Below are 20,832 nucleotides of genomic sequence, written 5' to 3'. Positions count from 1 at the left end.
CTTAATTTCTGCAGACACTTTTCCTTTTAAAACAAGTCTCCTGACTGCTCAGCAAAACTCTTAAAGCTGTAATATTTGGGGTTTGGAATTTTTTTCCTTTTTTTTTTTTTTTTAACTTCTCTGAATGTTTTCCTTCTCCATGATTTTTTTTTTTTTTTTTTCGGTAACAATGTGGAAAAGAAAATGAAACAGTTCTGAGAGAAGCAGGAAGAGAAAGAAATGGGAGACAGTGGAGAGAAAACGAAGGGTTTTCAGGGGAAAAGCTAACCTCTGCTTTTCAAACACCTTCCCGTAGCATTGGATGAAGACAGGACACGGGGAGGGAGCTCTGGTCGCTGGCAGGGAGGCAGCGCAGGGTCCTTTGGCTGGGCTGGAGGAGTGCGCACAGCACCGTGGTGATGGAAGGGCCAGGCCCTCGTTTTATCTCCGTATGGGTGGTTTGCTTGCAAAAAGCCTAACGTTTCCCCCCGTCCTTTTATGCAAAGGCCAAGGAAAATAATTGCTACAAATCCTTGTAGCTCATCACACTTTCATGTATGCCACACTTTCTAGAAAAAATAAACTATCGTAGAAAGGCAAGGGAGAATTGTAAGTGTACTTAACGGGTGTAGTTTTCTTTTGCCTTCGTCCTTGTTTAAAGTCGTACTGCCATGGACTCTGGGGCTTGCTGTAGGGCAGCAAGTAGCTTTTTCCTGGTTGTGCTTGGATGCCTGCGATAAATGTTATCAGTTTCACGGACAAATCTTACCCACATCACCACTGAAATTATCATTTCATTAAAGTCACTGGCAAAAGTCCCACTGACTTTCAGATACCCCATAAATCCCAAGTTTGCTGGGACAGACCCGCCTTCTGAAATGTGCCGGGAAACGCAAGTATATTTTATTGATCATAAATATTTTGTTGATATTAAAAATTAATAAGTGCTTATTTAAAATGTACGGCTGGGACAGGTAGAATTTGGTTTGTCAGAACAAGCTGCAGAAATGGTTGGAGGAACGAACAAAGGGTAGGTGGGATCAGTGGAGATAATGTAGATAAATCCATTCAGAATGCTTTCTTGCTGGTAAAATGAAAGAAATAAGACACTTGCACTCTGAAAACGTATGTTGTGTTGCGTGAGATACCAATGAGAAGAACCTTGTCAAAGTTACGTCTGCCAGCCAAGGACCTAGGTTTCATGGAGACAAACGGGAACAAATTGTTGTCCGTATCTTGGAATAATCCCATCCAAAACAATGCTGTCATGCAGGAATAAAAGAGTTCCTCCATGCAATCAAATAAAATTGTCCCAAAGGGCATTTTTGTGAAAAATATGATGACTTTACTCATCCAACCAGGTTGGATATAAACATATACTGATGCCCTACAGAATGACGCAGAATACGTTCACACGTGTAAGATGAAGTATGGTTGCTCTTAAGATTCATGATTTTCCAATTAGCTAAGTACGTCCTGCTTGTTAGTGGGTGACCTTGCAGAGATGTAACTACAGCACATACTGCTGAGAAGTCTCTTGCAGGAAACATTGTGGCCTTGTATCTCCTCGGAAACAAATGCTGGAAACCAGTCCTGCCAGACCTTGAGTTTTTGAAGTGGACAGTATTGTAGGATTAATTATTTGATACTTTTCCTGATTAGTGTATTTGTTATGAGTACTTCTCGTAGTGTTTCAAGGACTTAACTACAGTGTATCACAGTGTCACTCAAATATAATTAGGACTCTCTCACTGTAATTGCATAATTAAAAAGCTGTCTGGCTGCTGGTACGAAACCTTCTGTCTCTGCTCTACGGCAGCTCAGTTTTCCAGAGGCAACTCCCCGAAACTCCAGCCCTCTCTGAAATACTTGGGTATAGCATGCGAACCAGTACATCACTGGTACCCTGCCGTGTCCATTGGGCCTTCTCTGATAACCCCTGGGCTCTTGCTCTTTCATCCCAAACTGCCTGCTCCCTGCTGGTCCGTGTCCCGTACTCTTCCCGAGTGGAGTGCAGCCGGGGCATCCCTCTGGGATTCAGGCAGGGCAGGTCCCCTCCCCACCGGCTTCCTCAGGGCCTTTTTGCTGTGATGGTGTGAGTATAAAGGCATGAGAGAGTGGCCGAGCCTTCACCAGTTCATTTTTTTTTTTTTCTTTAACCTATTGGTGCTTAGAGTGAGAATTGCTCAGCTCTCCAAAGCAGATGTATGGGTGTTCGTAGGACAGTGCTGAAGTGGCTGCTGGCAGGAAGGGGTTAAATTCCTTTTTATCCATAATGCACTTTTGAAACAAAGCTTCATGACCTGCCTTCTTTTTCCTTTTCCCTCCCCGCCCCCCCAAGTGATTACACTTTGCTGCATTATAAGGAAGCGAATGCATTTGTGTCTCAGGACCGTACTCTACCAGATACTGACATGTTCAACATCTCCTGTGGCTTACCAAACACATCAGGGATGTGGACCTCCCTCTGTTTTCTCATTATGCCAAATAATGAAATGTGGAAATAATTCTAATCCTTTCTTCTGGTTGTGCTGTACCTCTGAAACTATGATAAACTCAATCCAATTAAAAGTCATTACCTCTACAAGGCTCAGTCTCTATCTATAACCTTTGTTTTATAATTCACTCTGTTATCTTTCTTCATTATAATTTGGTAGAATAGCCATGTTTTATTACCTCTTTCTGTTAGAAAGAGGCATGTGATTTCCAGTGCTGCTTCTTGACACATCTCAGTTTAAAACAGTAAAGGTCTACTAATGAGTAAAAAGAAGTTCAGTTACACTGATTTATTACATCAAGATAAAGTTTCATTTGCCTTGATTATAACATTGTAGGTTTAAGTAATTGTTTTGATTTTAAAACGTTCTTTTGCAGAAATAGTTTTTCACAGTGTCAGGGACTGTTAAAGTGCATTACCTTTTCTATCTTACTCCAGCTGATACAGATTTAGTTAAATTTTGTTCCCAGTTAGTGTTTTCTATATATAAGTGGCTGATCTCACTAATTCACATTTAACCTTCCCGTCCTTAGTTTTCTCCTAAGCACTTTGGCTTCTCGTGCCATGTCAGCTTGAGAATATGTGTCATGTTTACCATTATGGCAATCAAACAATGAACAAAAGCTGGTTCCTCTAATCCATTTTCCTCCCGTAGCAGTGACCAGTACTCAGGGCTCAAAATTTCAAGGCAGATTACTTTTTCCCTTGGGTCTACTCCATGTAGAGAGTCACAAAGGACGTTAGTGAGTATGTGTTAGCTTCTGCAGCTCCACTTGCTTGAAATGTTTCATTAAGATACAAATTTAAGCTATTAGTTAGAGTTTCAGCATGCTTTGGGCTGTCTCCCAGCCGGTGTGGATCCCTCCAGGCTCCTGGCTAGCTGCAAATCCGGCCCTCAGTATATCAAACCCTACAGCTGGCATTTCCCTCTCCTCTTACCCCCCGCTCTGTGTAACCCAGAAAAGATTTTGAAAGTCAAATATATATTTATTCCATTGAGGAAACTTTATCAACCAGCACCAAAGTTTATTGGCGCTAGCTAGTGATATAATGGGTAGTTTAAACCCTGCTAACTGCGAATAATTTTTCAGCGGTGTTTATGATTGTGGTAGAGTCTAACAGACCAGAAGTACAGATAACATAAATATTTCTACCAGAGATGATTGTGCTGGAACTATAAATAAAATTAGGCTTAACTTGTAAATAAATTCAGTGAGTGCCAGCCAACATTTATAATTCTTTGTTGCTGCATGTAATACAGTAATTTATATGGAAAGTGCACAGGAACACAAGCAGCCAAATTTTGCTTTTCAGTTATGCAGGTGCAGCTTCCCCCGACATCAAGGAGAGCGACTCCCGTGCAAATGAAAGTAGAATTTGACCCATAGTCTCTCAGTGCTGGACCCTAATTAAAAGGCAGCGTCTGGTCCCCATCAGATGCTTTTGACTGTGTTACTCAATTAGACATGAATGACACTAGACAGAGCACCAAACGCTACTAGTTATTGTAGGGGCTGATAGTGAGAATTGCCAGAGCTGATGGGCAGGTCCCTACGCAGTTACTATATTATGACTTTGCTGGTCTGGTACCAACACTTGGCAACGCTGAAATTATCCTGTCTCAACGGCCTGATGCTCTCAAGTGTGTGTAACTTTGCTCCTCGCTTGCTTGTGGCCAGGTTTCTCCCAAGTGCCTGGTGCTCATCCTACCCTCAGCAGCTCACTTCTGCTCCCAGTATGAGCCTCTTGTTTCAGGGTTATTTTTTTTTTTCTGCAGGCACAATAGTTTAATCAGCATAAGTTTCTTCTCATGCATGGAAGGTTTTTAATTCGTCTTGTGAATTATTTGCGCTGTTGTGAGTGCTGTGTATCTTGCAGCGAGGCACAGACAGAAGCTACCGGCAGCACTGAGCCCTTGGCACGGGGCGCTCCAGTGGTGATCCAAACTGCTCTTTTTCCTTTTCACATGGACACCGCAGCGCCGTGAAAAGTTGGTGATTTCCGTACTTCAGCCCCAAAGCGTGCTGTGCTTGGGCTGCCTTTTTTTTTGCCTGCCTTTGTCTGTGCAGCTTTTCCTACAACTCCCTCTTCTGCCGGCGCCGCAGAAGGGTTTGCTCAGCGCGGGGAGGCTTTGCCGAGCTTTGCCCTCTGCAATCTGCAGCCTCACGAGTATGGAGGGAAAGCTGAAATCTGGGCACCACATTTCCCTCTCATTTCGTTACATTAGCATCAGCCTGAAGAAATTCGAGCGACTTTGGCTAACTCCGGGACAGACACTGATCTTATTTATTCCTTGGTGGAAGTCTAAAGTAATGACTTTGGATTTAACAGCTGTGGAAAAGAAATCAGAATCTGGCCTTTGGGGCCACCACGTGGGTGCTCTGGTCCCCCTTGCTCTCGGTGTGTGCTCCATGAACATGATTTTCGGGGTTGGACCTCTGGAGTACGTTCAGGACAGCTTTCATTTTCTCATGCTTGTGTTAGGGTCAAGTAATACGAGTATGCAAAATACTCGTGCATTTGAAGGCTAACGTTTGTGAAAGTGTTTTTCCTTGGCAATTGAAGTAATGATTCAAACGGGCTTCAAGCGCCATGTTTATCTCTCCACTTGCTGGTAATTTCTCTTGTTGTACAACTAAACTTTCTATTTGTTAGTTTTATGATTTTTACCTAACTGGGAATTACTAGCTCTATTCTGTTTAGAATCTAATCTCATTTGATTAGGTCTCTCTGATACTTTTCACAATGGGGTCCTGCCTGGGGCCCTCAGACTGTGTTACAATACAAATAATAAAAAATAATTTTCATTAGGTCCAACTCCACCGACCAGTTCTGTGAATAGGGAGTGGCACAAACCCGTTTCAGGTACATTAACTGATAAGATGTTCAAGTAGAGTAATGTAGCTCTTGGCCAGAGTCCCTTCTGAGCCTGGAGATAGTAACCCAATCTCTGCATGTTTCTAAAGCTAAGGATCCTTCTCTGCTGCTCCTCTAGAGGACATAAAAGTGGCCCCCTCTGGGCCATACTTACCTGGTGTGGGGCTGTCAGGTGGCTCTCATTTAGTTCACCACTGGCTATATGCTCCTTTTGAAGCTAATGGGTTTTCTTCTCTTAATTTTCTGCTTTTCCTGACCTCCTGTGTTCTAGACCGATGTGGATATATTTTGTAATCAATCAGTCCCTGCCTGTAAAAGTTTTTTTTTTTTTTTTTCTTTAATACTTGTTCAAACAGAAATTCAGATAAAGGTGTCCCATTTGTATGCAACAGGAAAAGCCTGCCTCCTTTTCAGATATCCATGCAAATACTCCTTGCTGATTTCCTCAGCTGAATAGAAATGTTAGGTCGAACAAATATGAATGCTCTCTGGGCTCTTTCAAGGATCTGATTCAGGGCTTTGTGGTACATTCAGGTCCACCCTCGCCTTACGCAGGAGAAGGGACTAATTCACCCGGTCCTACTGTGTTCCCCTAAAGATGTCATTATTGCATCTTTACCAAAGGCTCGTACTGGGCATGGTCAACTGAGCTAGTAGAGCTCAAAGCTCCTGACATGTGATGGACATCTCCCACCTAACAGAGCCAGGTCTTTCTGATGTCTAGTCTTTGGGGCTAGGGGTCATCTTTCTCACCTTGGAGAAGTTGCAGGCACGAACCCATGTGTATCTTCTCATTGCAAAAAGCCACTTCCGCATTTATCTCAGCTCTTACTTTATCTTGCGCAGAAGATCACGGTATTAGAAACACTTCTGAAATATGCTCTCTAGATGCTTTTGCTTCCAGCCTACCTCTTTCATCTGGAGTTATCAGCTATCCAGCTTATGATTAAGCCACTGGTGGCCACGTGCATGACTCTAATGCAGAGAACCAAATTTGTGTGCTACAGGGTCTATGTGCTAGAGGTAGTCGCTTTGGGAATGTATATCCTCAGGCACAAATTGCCTGATGAAAGGGAAAACGGATAGTCTGTATGGATACATTTCTGTTTGTTAAGGGTGGCTTTTGGTCTGGAGATCTGGATGCAGACTTGATCCTTGGAGGACTTTGTGTGAACTTTGAGATGAAGACCACCCTGAAATGCTGATAGGAGTAACAGGCTAGCACATCCCCTTGATGTGAGATTCCGTCATGTGCCATTGCAGCTGCAGAAAGGCACGGTTTCATTGAACGTGTGGCCCAGTGTGCTTTGGAAAACAACATGTCTTTCCCTCACTAGCAATTGCGGCCAGCAGAGAGCGGTTTGGGTTGCGTTCAGCAGCCTCTGCCTCCCTCAGTCGTTAATGCCTCCTACCTAATTGCTCTTGGAGAGGAAGAGCGTGCTGAACTGCTAAGAAACATCCGAAGGGAAGGAAGTCCTCTCCTCCTCCCAGCCATGCACAGAAGGCCTCTTGGTCTCGAAATGACCCCAGGCCCCAGAGTTACGGCAGTAGCTTTGGCACGTCGCTCTCCCGTCCTCATCAGGCACATCCCCAGCACACAGCCACGTGGAGTCTTTCCTGCTGGCACGCAAGGTTGTGTCAAAAGTGCAAATGCAGGTGTCCACCCTGGTCTTTCAGTAGCAATTAACCTTTCCTCCTGGGTTTCCTTTGAAGCTTGCTCATGTTTTTATTGTAAAATAGCGGTGAAGAATTTTATGGAGGTTAATATCTAAGCTTCCACATTACCTAATCTCATCTGTTCCCTTATCAGGGGCCTCAATTTTATTTCATCCCATTTCTAGCGGGGATAATTACTGGACTTTAAAGAAGCCATCTTGAATTTCAAAACTGCAGTGCTATCTGTGTGAATGATTTGCAGTTCACCGGGAAAACGATGCTTACCAACACAGTCGCTGGGTCTAATTCTAACCTTGCGAAGATTTTCTATCAGTCAGTATCCCATGGTTTTGCTAGAAGTCCCTCTGATCCATGTGGGTGTAAATTTTAAGGGGAATAGTTTCACACCCTTTGAAAATGAAGACCAGATCCTGGTTTCTGTACGTTGATTTTAATATAGCTCCTTCTATCCTTAATTTCACAAATACGTCTTAATGGTCTTCCTGTCTCTTGGTCAGTCGTAACTCAACTTTGTGTTTATTTTGAGGTTTTAAAATATATTTTTGCTAGAATACGTTGCTATTTCAGGCAGAATAATATTTCAGTAATCCATTTTACCCACACTGTTAGGGCTTTGGGGCATATAGGCGTATTATATTTTCCAGAGATTTCAAACTGAAAGCCCGTGTTTAACTACGACATCGGGTGTGGCTGCTGGAAATCAAAGGAGGCACAATAGACCCAGCAAATGGACTTGTCTCCCTGCCAGCCGTCCAATTTATCAGCTGCAGGTTTGACCCTATATGGCTAAAAATGAGTTTAGCCAGAATGACTGAGATAAGTATAACCAAGGCCTTTGAGTCTGCGAGACAGAAATTAAACTGGACTGTCCCTAGGGGAGAAGAAACATCTGCAAAGCCGTGTTTGCTAAAGGTTGAAGGCTCAGCTTGCACCGGCTCGTAGGCAGGAGCTGCTGGCGAGTGGGGCTGAGGAAGGTGACCCTTTGGAGAAAGGCACAGAGCTGGTCATCACTTGCTGTGACTTAAACAATTTGGCTGAGCTGCTTTGTTGTTTGGGGCAGAGTAGAGTGTGGCAATGGGGCACGGGAAGAGCCTTGGTTTTATGGGCCAGTGCGTCGTGGGACGGGGACAACAGCGGTGAGCATGTGAGATGGGCTTTTTAAAGGAGTTTGAGTGTCAGTCACCCAGCTGTCATGGAAAATCCATAGGATTTAGATGCCTGAAGATTTTTAAAAACACTCCTTCCAGTGAGCCATGTGCTTATCATCATCCAGATCACTTTCCTTGTGTGATTTCTCTTCCTGCACCCCATGTGTATACAAGGGTTAGATTTTGGTGTTTTTTTGGTTTTTTTTTTCCTGTTTCAAAACCAGCTGAAGTCTTTTAGGCAGGAGTCTAATCTAAACAGTTGGGGGAAGACATCTGAACAGCAGCGAGCCTGCCCTGGGTGGACACAGCGTTGCTGCCAGCCTATGAAGGCAAGGGAGCACATCGGGGTTTTGGGGATGCTCAGGAGGTGTGGACCAACCTCTCTTGCCCGTCCCACCATGCTGGAGCAGAGCCATGTTTGGGGACAGCAGCAATGCCATGGTGTAGCAGAGATGGCTGATAACGGTGGTTTTTTCAGTGCAGGGTGAAATGAATTGGTGACATCCAGGTGGAGCTGTGTCTCTACCCTTTTATGTCTCCTTTCCTCTCCCTTGGAGTCCAGGCTGAGTTTTGCTGTGGGCAGGAAAGTACGGATATGGGCTCACAGGTGCTACGCACAGAACAAGCTCTCTGCACCGGCACTTTCACGGGCTCTTGAGCATCTTTGCAAAACTCAGCACCGCTGAGCTATGACAGGCAAGATTTCTGAAGCACAAGCAACAGAAAAATCCCTTCTCATGTCCTTCTCAGCTAAACGATAGAGTCATTCAAGATTTTCTACTTCTTGGAGCGCCAGGTATTAGAAAAGTGACAAACTAATCAATATTGGATTCAATCGTTAAAGTGCAGGGAGAGCCTGCCAAACCAGAGGCCGAGGGAACGCGTAGCTGAACTTTCTTGTGACATGTATGAGGTCATAACCAGTGCCACATAAAAGAAAGAAAAACAGTTCATGGCTGTGAATAAATTGCTCACAGATGAAGAATCCAGTTTGCCAGTCATGTGATGGGAGCAATCTATTCAAATGATTTGTTATGTCCCAGTGTTTGTCTTAGGCAGTACCAGAAGCATGAAAGTACAGATATAAAACTGTGAGATAATATGTAACAAAGATGTGAGAGATAATGGGCTATGACCAGTTTCCAGTGGAAAAGGCATACGGTGCTAATCTACCATGGATAGTTTCTTAAATGAGCAAGAAATTGAAAGAACATTTTAAAGTTTCCTGTTTCTTCACTGAAACGGAGTCATTCCGTACGCCAAGCCCGGCGTAACACTTTAATTTCTGGGCCAACCATATTATGCAAATGTCCTCACGCTCTAATCTTAAATACCTGATCTCTCACCTTCATTCCTTGGAGAATAGTATTCTCGCCTCTTATTTAGGATAATATTAAGTGGAATGAGTTCTGGTGTGTAGGAAAAGTATAGTAACATTAACAAAGTTACATGAATGTAAATAATTAAGAAGTTTTTTGGTTTGTTTGTATTTTTGTTTCTTTTCCATGTGTTACTGGGTTGAGTACTGTATAGCTGGTGCAGCTAAAGCCCCTGCTGAAGTCACTCAGCGTTTTTTGACTAAAAGGAATTTACAATCAGCCTTACATTTTGAGCTGTCAAAAATAGTGAGTTTTTCCTTTTTTTTTTTTCCTTTTGTTTGCTGGCTAAGCCCCAGAGATGAAGGATATTTTTTTTTTTTAATGTGTTTTGGATCTGCCCCAGGTTTTTTTGCAACTGTAAGAGGAGAAGGTTCATGTTCTCCATAAGGTGCTGCTTGGATCCTGAACTTATTTTAGACCATTGCGTTTCTTAGAGGTCAATGGTGAGACACTGATTTACATCAGCTGAAGTTCTTGCCAAGAGTTGTGTGGTAGGCTGGATCCTTTCCTCCAAAGACTAATTGGAGGCCATCAAACTTAATTTTGACTACTTTAGGTTCAATCTGTCTCTCTGAAAGACCAGTAAAGCTTTCCTGCTTTTCACTTCACTTAGATTTCAGTTGTAACATATAATGCTGGCTTTCAATTGTAATTTCAAAGAGTATGCAATGCAAAGCGCTATATCCGGACCAGATTGGACAATAGGGTGTGTCTGCATATACATCTGTATGTAATTCCCTCGCTTGTGTTCAATGATGTAAACCACTTTTGATGGCAGGAATATTAAGGAACACCGTGTACCCCCAGGCCTACAATAGGGAAAACGCTCAGCTCCTTCCAGGGTGAAGCTCTGCTGCAGGACTAGTGATTGATGAAGGTGCTGCCCACCTACCAAACTGTCCTCTCCGTTTCATGTGCGGGCTGAAAGGGTTTCATATGCAAGAACTGTCAGGATATTTCAAATCCTACTGTTTGGCTTTATTTTCCAGGTGATGAATGTTTGTATGAAAGCTTTCCTGAACTTCCTTTGGAGGAAGTGCCAGAAGCTGATGGAGAGGCTGCAAACGTCCAGTGTCCAACATCCATCAGCATTCAAGAGCCGCCTTCTCCAGCAACCTCCAGCGAGGCTTTCACGCCAAAGGAGAGCTCTCCTTACAAGGCTCCGATATACATTCCCGATGACATTCCCATTCCTTCAGAGTTTGAGCTCCGAGAATCCAACATTCCTGGAGCAGGATTAGGGATATGGACCAAAAGGAAGATTGAAGCAGGGGAAAAGTTTGGCCCTTTTGTAGGAGAGCAGCGGCCACACCTTAAAGATCCCAGTTACGGTTGGGAGGTAAGGCACTTTACATTCTTTCGGTCTGTTGAACTCTCTTGTGTGTCTATAAACACAGAAATATTTGCAGAATTTGAGTCTTATCCTGCAGCAGCCAGGGGATATTTTTGTGCTCTGAGACTACTTTGTGGCCTTTCAGGGCCTTCTGGAGGGAAACAAGTGTATATTAAAAAAAAGAAAAAAGGCGGGAATTATTGTTGTTCTTTGTGCATGAAAGCTGTCTGGGTGTATATTACTGGGCGATACCTCTTTTGGGGAAGGAGAGGAAGAAGTTGCAATGTTGGAACGTTTCCGTACCATTTTAAATTTGCTCTTGCGCAGTCCTGCGGTATGTCTGTGGGTGAGGGATTTGCAAACAACGCTGCACTATCTGTTTGAAAAGAATCCGTGGGGATGATGTGGCTCACGTTACTTCTGCAGTTGCTCTGAGGAAATGTTGCTTTTCTTGAAGGAGCTCAAGGCCTCCTTTGGCGAGTACAGCAGTTGCCTCTTGCTTTCCCGGCCTGCGGGGGCAACTTGTTTTCCTCGCTGTGATATCGCTGTGGAGCCGACTGAGTTGCAGGTCCATAGTCAGGTCAGGGCTTTAGACCTCAAATGGTGCACGTTGCTGGTTGTGTTATGGTATAACAAATGCTCACGCATGGTTTTATTCATAGTTTGAACAATGTGCTGCAGAAACAGAGTGCAATCTCAGCTTTCCATCTGTATGTTTCCTTTGGTTTCTGATAAGGGGAGAAGTGCAGAGTTTGCATGGCTCTCCAGGGGCACGACTGACCTCCGGAGAGTTGGGAGGTTCATTTTCCCAGGAAAAAACGGAGTTTTGCTGTGGATCAGAGCCTTGCAGATATGGTGGAAAATAGAGGTTTGATTTGCTCTTAACCGTCCATAAATAATCAGAGTTCATTCCAAACTTTCTATCTAATGTTTAAACTGATGAGACCTGTGACAATATGACAGAATAGTGTCAGTAGAAATTATAAACTCGGCAGCACTCTATCCAGTTAACAGACCCTGATGCAATATAATTGCTGGTGAGAAATTTTTATTATTTGAAAAAGGCATCAGGAAGCCATAAAACCTGACTTTTAACCTCACCACAATTAAGCTCAGATATTGATATCAGAAATTGGAGCAAAACTGCTGAAACATGGCTATACTTGTGGGTTTAACATATACCAAAATTAGTGTATTTAGACTGGATCCTCAGGTGGTGTAGTGCATGATAGCCTCACTAAAATCAAGGGAAACCCATCTTGATTTTCGCACCCTTAGATGATGCCAATATTCTGCAATATAAAAGACTAGTTTTCCTGGTTCAAATACTTAGGATTTTGGAGTCTACGAAATCCAGACAAGAAATGCATATCTTGATAGTGCTGGAAGCCCAGCTGGCGGGTCGAATCCCTTTCAAGCTGCAGGACTCATGCCATTTGAATAGTGTTATATATTTGGGACAGCTGGGGAGAAGCTATTGAAAAGTGTTGGAGCAAAATCACACAAAATCAACAGTTGAGTCCCTCTGCAATTTGGCCACTCATCTAGAGAAGTACTCTGCAGTGCTCAGAGGAGCTTGAAACAGAATGTTTTTCCAATAAACGGCTTAAGTAAATTTATCATAATTGAAGGGAGACAAAGAAATGTTGGTTACCAGAGTGCCAGAGTGCTCAGAGTACTGGTAGTGCCGGAGAAGACTTTCCCAGTGCCCAGCCCAGATGCTCATCATCACACTGCTCTGGAAACCACCACTGCCTTAGACCTGTGTCTTGGGATAAAAAAAAGAGAAAGAAGCTGTCACTGGTGTGTGGGCTCAGGCAGTGTCAAAGGTAGTATGGGAAAGTGAGGGAAAGGCATCATCTGTTGAAGTTTAGGTACGGTCTTGGAAAAGGTACAGAAAAGTTAAGCTTTTCTTGTGTCAGTATTTCTGCCTGAATGGACACTTTTGTGAAGCAGGGAATTTGTCCTGCCAGGTGCCTGTAAGTCAATTGAAAAATGAGGAATTCGGTCTGCTGTTGCTGATATGAAGGTGAAATTTCATTATTGTATTTTAAATGGAGAAAGGATGGAACCGAAGTTTCTGTATGGTACTGACTTTATAGTCACTTTAAGTGACTTTATAATATGAGAAGTTTAAAAATCTTTTTTTTCCGCAGTGATGCTTGCTTGCTAAGTGAATTGCACTGATATAGATACTGTCACGATATTCTCTTATGTTTGATTACATGTAATTGCTAGAATAGTTCATGGTGCTATAAAGGTCAGTTGTACCTGGTGGCTTCAAAAGGCGAGATGTCTCAGCCTGCTCAAACCGCTCGCGGGTCCCACAGGCCAAAGAAAGCATTTTGCTGTGTCCTGGCTTACTCATTTCTTCACCTCACATGTCCATTGCTCAGGGAAATACGTAGTGGGGTTGCGGCATTGGTAATGGTTGTGTATTTATTTCATTCTCTTGAATAGATTCCCCTGTGGCTACAGAGAGGACGATTAAGTTATTGGAAAAATCTGTCTTTCCATTTTATCCGCGTTTTTCTGAGTTTAAGGTGAAACACTAGTTGTTCAATGGTGTTTGACTTGACTCAAATATGATGAAGGAAGAATCTCTTTTCAAGAAAATAACTAGCATAGACATATTAAAATATTTTGGAGGGAAAGTTGAGCATCTTCCTCAGCTGTTTTCTGATGCTGCATATATCGCTGATTTTGCTATGAACGATTTGGCCCGTTTTTTGCAATTGTTTAGGATCGCTAGGTAGCCTAGAGTCTTAACGTTGAAAATGTCAAAACATCCTCCAAACTCAAATCCTACATGCACATTGCAGGGAAGAGTTTATGGCTACACACAAATTTGGACTGTAACTACATTTTTGGAAAGGACATTTTTATTCCCTTGTAAAAGGTTGTCATAGTTTCAGCTATTTACAGCTGTTGGATACTTCTGACTTCCAGTTTTTTGACTGATGTCCATCGGAGTTGATGCTAGGATTAGCCTGTAGTGGTCGGGAGAGAAGTGGAAGCTGGAGGAACTGCTGCTGTTAAATTTTGCAGCCAGGCAGTTGATGATAAAGAAAAACTTGCTGCAGAAGGCCAAGGAATTTCATGGGAACTGTTCCTACGTTGCCCTATAGCAATACCTCCTTATAGCATGGATGCAGAGTTTTGTCAGAGCAAGTACAACAAAACAATGTCTATTGTGTCCATTTATATACCTCAGCCATAAAACAGACTCTGGGACAAAGAGAATTTGTTGTGATATAGTTGTGCTTGGGTCATGATTAGAGTGCTGTAGACCAGTTTAAGTGAAAAGCTATAAATTTGAATTTTATCTCATTTTGTGGGTCTAGAGCCGAGCATTATCTAATCAGGTATTGGTTAGCTAAAGTACAAATCGAACAGGGGGTCACTGGACAAGGGGAAAGGTCGAGCTTTTTTGCAGTTTGTCACCGAGGTTTTAGTATTTGCCGGCAGCCCGAATATCTGAGGGGGTCGGGAGGCTGTTGCTCAGTGGTTGTTTGAAAAGGGAAAATTGACTGCTGCTTAATCAACAAAGAAAACAAGCTTTTAAGGGATGGCAGTAATTTTTTTTTTTTTTAAACAAAAGCAAGGGAACACAAATTTAGTGATTTCATCATGGTTCATGCCCTGCTATGAAAAACAACTGGGAGAGTATTTCAAAGAAAGCCTTTGACGAGGTCACCAAAGCACGCACACCTATCTTTGACCAGCTTCTTCCGGAGTATGTCGAATATTCAAATTCAGGTCTTTTACTGCTATAGCAAACTCAAATTCTCATTCATAGGTGCAATTTCTTCACAGCTTTTTTTTTTTCTTTTTTTTTTTATCCCAAACTTTTATTTCTTTACTAGGAAGGTAAAAACTCTAAATAAACTCTAATAAATAAACTCTAATAAATCAAACTTGTCACAGAAGTAAAAAATATTTTAGAGCTTTATAAAGCAGCATATAATCTGTTTATAGAGCAGAGTATATTTTCCTGTCATGACAGTAAGGCTGAAAAACATCTCAGATTTGGTAGAGTATGCTCGATGCTATTACTTCTAAATGGAAATTAGGAGCCCTTTTGCCTATTTGTTTACCTTTCCTCGAACCTTTTTGATGTGCATCTTTGGGGAAAGCTGGACAACTTCTTAAAAGTTGTTTTGGAGTAAAAGCTTCCCAGTGATCTATAGGGACTGGAATAGTTGCAATTTTAGGTTTCAGTTCTACACTCTTTTGCTTTCATTTGGCATTTTTAAAGTTTGAATTTAGGTTTATTGGAGATTCTGTGTTCTAGGTGTAGCATTATCTTTATGAAAATTAAAGAATAAGTTACAAAATGTAAAGGTATAGGGCTTTAGAGTTGGAATCTAATATATCTGCTCCCAAATCCACCTTATAGCACCTGAACTGATACCTTGGTTTTCTTGCTCTTAGCATCCAGAAACCACCACTGTAATCAATGGGAGTTACTGGCTGATTCTGCTCTGTGTATCAATATTATCCCCCATTTTTGGATCCTCCTTTGGAAAACTTTTGTCAGAATGCTGAAAGCAGAATCTGTCTCTTTTTATAAAAACAGAACAAAAATTAGCATCTTCTAAACAACTAGGCACAGGATTCACATACCTCAATACTCACGTTACACTATTCTTAACGATGCCGGTGCTGAGGGAAATAACTGCCTTGTAGGCAGTGAAATCACATTGAGAGAAAGCAGTGGATTGTCTTTAAAAAAAAAAAAAAAGGGAAAACGAAAGGAAGAAAGACTTCAAAAGTTCTGAATAACTTTTCTTTGGGATATGGAGTTTATTCTATCATTAAATAAAAAGCCCCTTAATTTTCTGCTGTTGTCTGACACTTTTCACACTGCACTGACTTACAGACCAAATCTTGACCTTTTCTTGAATCTTCTTCAAGGGGATTAATGTGCAAAGCAGCTCCACACTCACCCAGATGGTGGGAAAGTGGGGAGATTCTTTGCCTACATTTTCTCCTTGCGTTTGGATTTCGGCAGTATAAGGACTCCAAGAACCTTTGCAAACTATTATTTAAAAAAAAAAAAAAAAAAGGAATAAGAATGTGGGTTATTCTGTTATCTGAAATGAAAAAGGACTAATTTGTTTTATAGTGGGGGTGGGGATGCTTTTTGATCGTTATAAGACCAACATAGTTCTGCAGACAGCGTGTTCTTCCCCAGGTCAACGGATCATCGACTTCTGGCAACTGCAGGTGGGGGTGACATCCTTACCTTTTCTTCAATACATAGGTGATGTTTTATCCCATTTGGAGCTCAGCTTTGCAAGACATAGAGCACTCTGGCTGAGATCCAATAAAGCACTTAGGCACGGACTTATCATCAACAGGATTACCCAGGTGTTTGAGTTAAGCATGTGCTTAGCTGCTGTGTTAAGCCCTCTGTTAGGGACATAGTGTTCGGTGCCACATAGGATGGAGTTCATACCGTATATCTTGCCTGGGGAGAGTACGCACGAGGGTGCTTAAGATAGCCCCTTGAAAGTTGTGTGTGAAAAAGACATTACAGTGGTTGCCCAGAGAAGTTGTTGAGGCCCCATCCCTGGAGGTGTTTAAGGCCAGGATGGATGTGGCCTTGGGCAACCTGGGCTGGTGGGAGGTATCCCTGCCTATGGCAGGGGGGTTGAAACTCAATGATCTTCAAGGTCCCTTCCGACCTAAACCATTCTATGATTCTACTTTACGGTGCTGCTAATGGTACCAGTCCGAATTCTTCTGTTGTTTGCACCTGTGTCTTCTGGTGAGGCTGTGACTAAGTCAGATGCTACCGCAGCAATAGGAGTCCTGTAGCAAGGTAGACAGAAGCTTCATGAGCGAAGTGTTGCTCTAAGAGGCAATGGCAGTTGCATAGCCCAACTAGCTACCTTAACACCTCTCCCTGCTCAGAGGATAGTTTATAATTACAAATGAGCAAACATCAGGTCTCCTCGAATAGCAAGATACAAGCAGATGGACTTGTCATTCAGTTTGAAATAAATATATTGACAGCAAAGGGGAGCTGTTGGTCCTTTGAGTTGTTTCATGTGAATGGAAGAGGTTTAGGACATGAAGACAACACACGTGGTAGTCCACTGTTGTCTTTCTCTACTGTTCCTTATTTCCACCCTTCAATTCTCCTAATTCTTTGATCAACATGATTAAGCGGAGTCTCACATCGCAAGGTTGGTGGCACATGATGCCAAAGACATGGGCAAAGACCAAAACCTTTCGCTGCTTGGGCAAAGTGGCTGCTCACCGGAAGGGAAGCAGGAACAACATCTGCAAAGCTCCTTCTTTGGTTCTACAACGGAGCTATTCCCAGAAAACCTTCAAAACCCTATCGCACAAGGTAGCTGAGAGGCTTTAGTGGCTGCCAGAAGGGAGGTGTTGCTCTCCCCTGTCCTCAGCTGGCTCTGGCACCGGGGCTGCTCCTTACGGCGCTGATACGTTGCTGAGCAAACCCAAAGCCCATATGGCAACAGCATTGGGAAGATGCAACAACAGCGGCCGATGCAGGAGGCTGAGCAGGTGCTGGTGTGAAATCTCACATAAAAAAGGCGAGGCAGCACCTTTGTCTTACTTAAACCTGACATGGTTTGTGTAGAATTGACTGTTTTTCCACCAGGGTGGATGCTCCACCCTGTCCTTGACCTTGGGGGCAGGAAATCGCCTGTTTCACGGCACGGTCTAAAGCCACAGAAAACTCTCTGTAGGTCCACATATGTATTCCCCATAAAGCCACTGAGGTTTTAATTTAATAAGGAGGAGCATTAATTCCCGAGAGAAGCAGAATGAAACCGTACGGGTCAAGTGGACTTAAAAGTAGAAGGGGGAGAAGGAAGTTTTGCTCCCTTCTTCAGAGCAGAACTGGGAGCATGTTTCAGGAATTTGTATTCCTCTTCAAAATAAGGTGGTTATTATTTACTCAAATGTGATCCGGGTTGGTTTTATTTGAGTTCAGTAGCACTTTGTCCAAGCAGGTAATAACACTAAATAAACTGAGAGAAAAGCTGACACTGGAGTGTGAGATTATAAAAGTATGAAGAAAATGAATTGTGAGATGTGCCAGATGTCCCTTTAAAAGACAAAACCTGTAAATTGAATTTAGCCATTAAGAAAGACAACATCAGAAAGAAAAATAAAAAAGATAGTACTGAAGAGAATAATAATTGCTTTTAATAGAACTGACAAACAATCATAATTCTTCCTATTAAATAAATACGTTATAAAAAATTTATTATGAAATGCCACATTATGCAAGCCAGAATTCAAAGATGAGTTCTTTGCATTAAGTACAGTAGATGCCATTAAGGAAAACAGTCAATATGTCACTAAGCCACGGCCTGTAAAATTAAATTGATTTGGTAAATGTAAGTAAGATAGATCTGTTTGCTTTCATCATCAATTTTGAGTGGGTGAACAGGTGATGTCACCAACCTGGGAGCGATAAAGATGCAGGACCATCTGGAAAGCTTTGTGATGGATGGGCAACTGCTTTTGGATAGTGACAGTGCTGTGGTACTTTGTCACTTGGGATGCAGTACTTAATAACTTTTCAATACCATCATAATAAATTTCACTGCCTTATTAATATAGAAATGGTGAGTTATTACTGTGATGGCTATTGTAAATAACAAGAGATGCAGCTGTCAAAAGCTGATTGTTTGGGCATGTTTCTTTAAGCAACACAGTTGACTTGGGATAATCAACGTATGTCTATACCAGCAGAGTTTATTGCTCTTGTCAAAAGAAAAAGCTGCATTATTCAAAAATTATATGAAGTCCATAATAAACAAGTTTAATATATTATCAGACTTTTCCTATAAGTTTCCTAACACAGAACAATAAATCACTTTTAATAATGCCTTTCCGTGTACAATAATATCCTTATGCTGTAATAATGTCCTTTCCTAACTATTCACCAAACAGAGAACTTCTGAAAAAACAGAAAGGTATCTCTCACTCATCAGAACACTTACAAAATTAAATCTCCCTGTTTCCTTAAAAGGCTACTTTTGATATAAAGCTGATGGGCTCTAGCTGTGTCTTTCTTTTTTTATTTTAATTGAACAGATGTAGTTAAAAGTAATCTATGACAAAGAAATACAGACAAAATTATAACCATGTGTCCCTAAATACTGGCAGGAAAGAGCATCTGTGGGTGTTTTATGAAAGCCCAGGACTGCTCCGTGACATTGCTGCTAATGTCATCGGTCTGAGGACTGGAAAGAAACAAAATGCATAGATAGTTGTTAGCAGAAGATGAATTACCAGATCAATCATTTAGCACCATTCAGAGTATTATACCATTGTTCCCTGGGAAGATAATTAAATCAATGATGTCTTTCTTATTTGTGTAAAGAGGCACAAACTTGTAAAGAATATCCACAGCTCCTCAAACATATTATTTCTGGATTTTTTATTTTTTTTTAAACCCTACTGACTTTGCCTTTCAGGCTTTAGCTTTGTCCTTCTTTTCAATTAAATGTCTCTCCACCATTTCTATGACTGCTGAAAAGAGAGCCAGCAGTCTATTAACAGGCAATAAAGTTCAGGAAGCCTAAGACTAGTTTCTTGGGTCAGAGGTGAAAATTGCATACTAAATGAAACAAAGGTGTGTCTTGATGGCTCAACAAGCAGCGGAGAGACGAGCATACATATGGGCAGGAGGAGACCGTCATCATTAAACAGAAGCAAATGAAGACAGGAGTTAGTGTATGGCAAAAAGCTTATTAACCCAAATGAACACATGCACTTCAGAGGATATAGCACTGAGGTTTGGCATTTAAACCACTGCATGATTTAATGGTACCATTGAAATCTAGGCATTTGGTCTAATAAAGACACCACTGAACTTTAAAAGCAAAACAAAAAACCCAACGGCCGCTTGCTAGAGGCTGCCGATTGCGATGAGTTCATCAGAATGGTACAAAAATATACCTGTTTCAAAATACAGAATAGAAAACAATAATTGGCTAATAGGGTATTTCCACCCCAGAGAGTATTAATATGGCGTTTTATTGACGTGACAGCCCTCATCTTTCTTGGCTGAACGGTAGGTGGCACACGCAGAAGTGAAGACATAGGTTGTCATAATCCAACCCGATTTTATGTGATCGCGTTAACTTTGGTGCATACAATAAGCATTAATTTGGAAAAAAATACAAATGTTAAGTAGCCCTTCCTTTTAAAGTGCACTCCTAGCATTTAGTGTGGAAAGATGTAAAAGAATCCCACAAAAGGCATAACATTTCATCAGGTGAAGCCTACAGTGTAAAGGGGCTCTTGTGTATAGTGGGTTTCCCAAAGTGTTGTTCTTAGTCTTAACTTGATGAAGTGTATTGGCAACACGCACGGAGCGGGCTTGGGTTCACTCTCGGTGAGTCTGCACGTGCTGTGTTGGAGACCTGGTGTGTAGCTGCTCAGGATTTCTGAGAGTAACTTTCAATGCTTTCCTGTCTTCTTGAAATGGCCTCAAGTGGTAAATGGGCTTTCTAAAAGTGTAAGTATGTCTATGTACGTATTTTAGTCAAGGTTAAGTCGCAATATTCATGTTTTCTAAGAGATTTGCAGTCACAGGATTCCTGTTGCTTACACCAGCGGGTATTCCAAAACTGTGGCAGTAATGTTGTTTTTGTGCAAAAATGTAAATCTCTCTGGAATGGGAAAATGGAAGTTTGGGTATGGGAAAGCTTCAGAATTACTGCATTTGCAGAAAACATTCTTTAAAGCAAAATTTTAAGCAGTCATCTAGTGATAATCTCATGCATAAGCCAAAATTTTCATGGGAACATGGAAAGAGTAATTTTTCTTGTTAGTGTTAACTGGATGTCTACCTTTTTGGAATACCCACATGGGAAGGCACCTAAATAAGCAGTTAACAAGGAGGAGAGAAACCAGTTTTTCTGTCTTCCTTTAATGCTAAACCTA

The 20,832-nt window shown here is 41.9% G+C and overlaps 1 protein-coding gene across 3 annotated transcripts in view; it reads left to right on the top strand.

The window, feature by feature from the left end:
* The first annotated feature begins 10,554 nt into the window (after window positions 1-10,554).
* MECOM (MDS1 and EVI1 complex locus) overlaps window positions 10,555-20,832 on the top strand; it is a 193,949-nt gene continuing 183,671 nt past the window's right edge. For all 3 annotated transcript variants that reach the window (XM_009884426.1, XM_009884425.1, XM_009884424.1), the window contains exon 1: window positions 10,555-10,896. The gene's annotated coding sequence lies outside the window, so the exon portion shown is untranslated. The remainder of the gene's footprint in view (window positions 10,897-20,832) is intronic.

The sequence above is a fragment of the Charadrius vociferus genome, unplaced genomic scaffold (genome assembly GCF_000708025.1).
Source record: "Charadrius vociferus isolate BGI_N301 unplaced genomic scaffold, ASM70802v2 scaffold104, whole genome shotgun sequence".
In the NCBI taxonomy this organism is placed as follows: domain Eukaryota; kingdom Metazoa; phylum Chordata; class Aves; order Charadriiformes; family Charadriidae; genus Charadrius; species Charadrius vociferus.
This window is presented reverse-complemented; position numbering and strand designations above follow the sequence as displayed.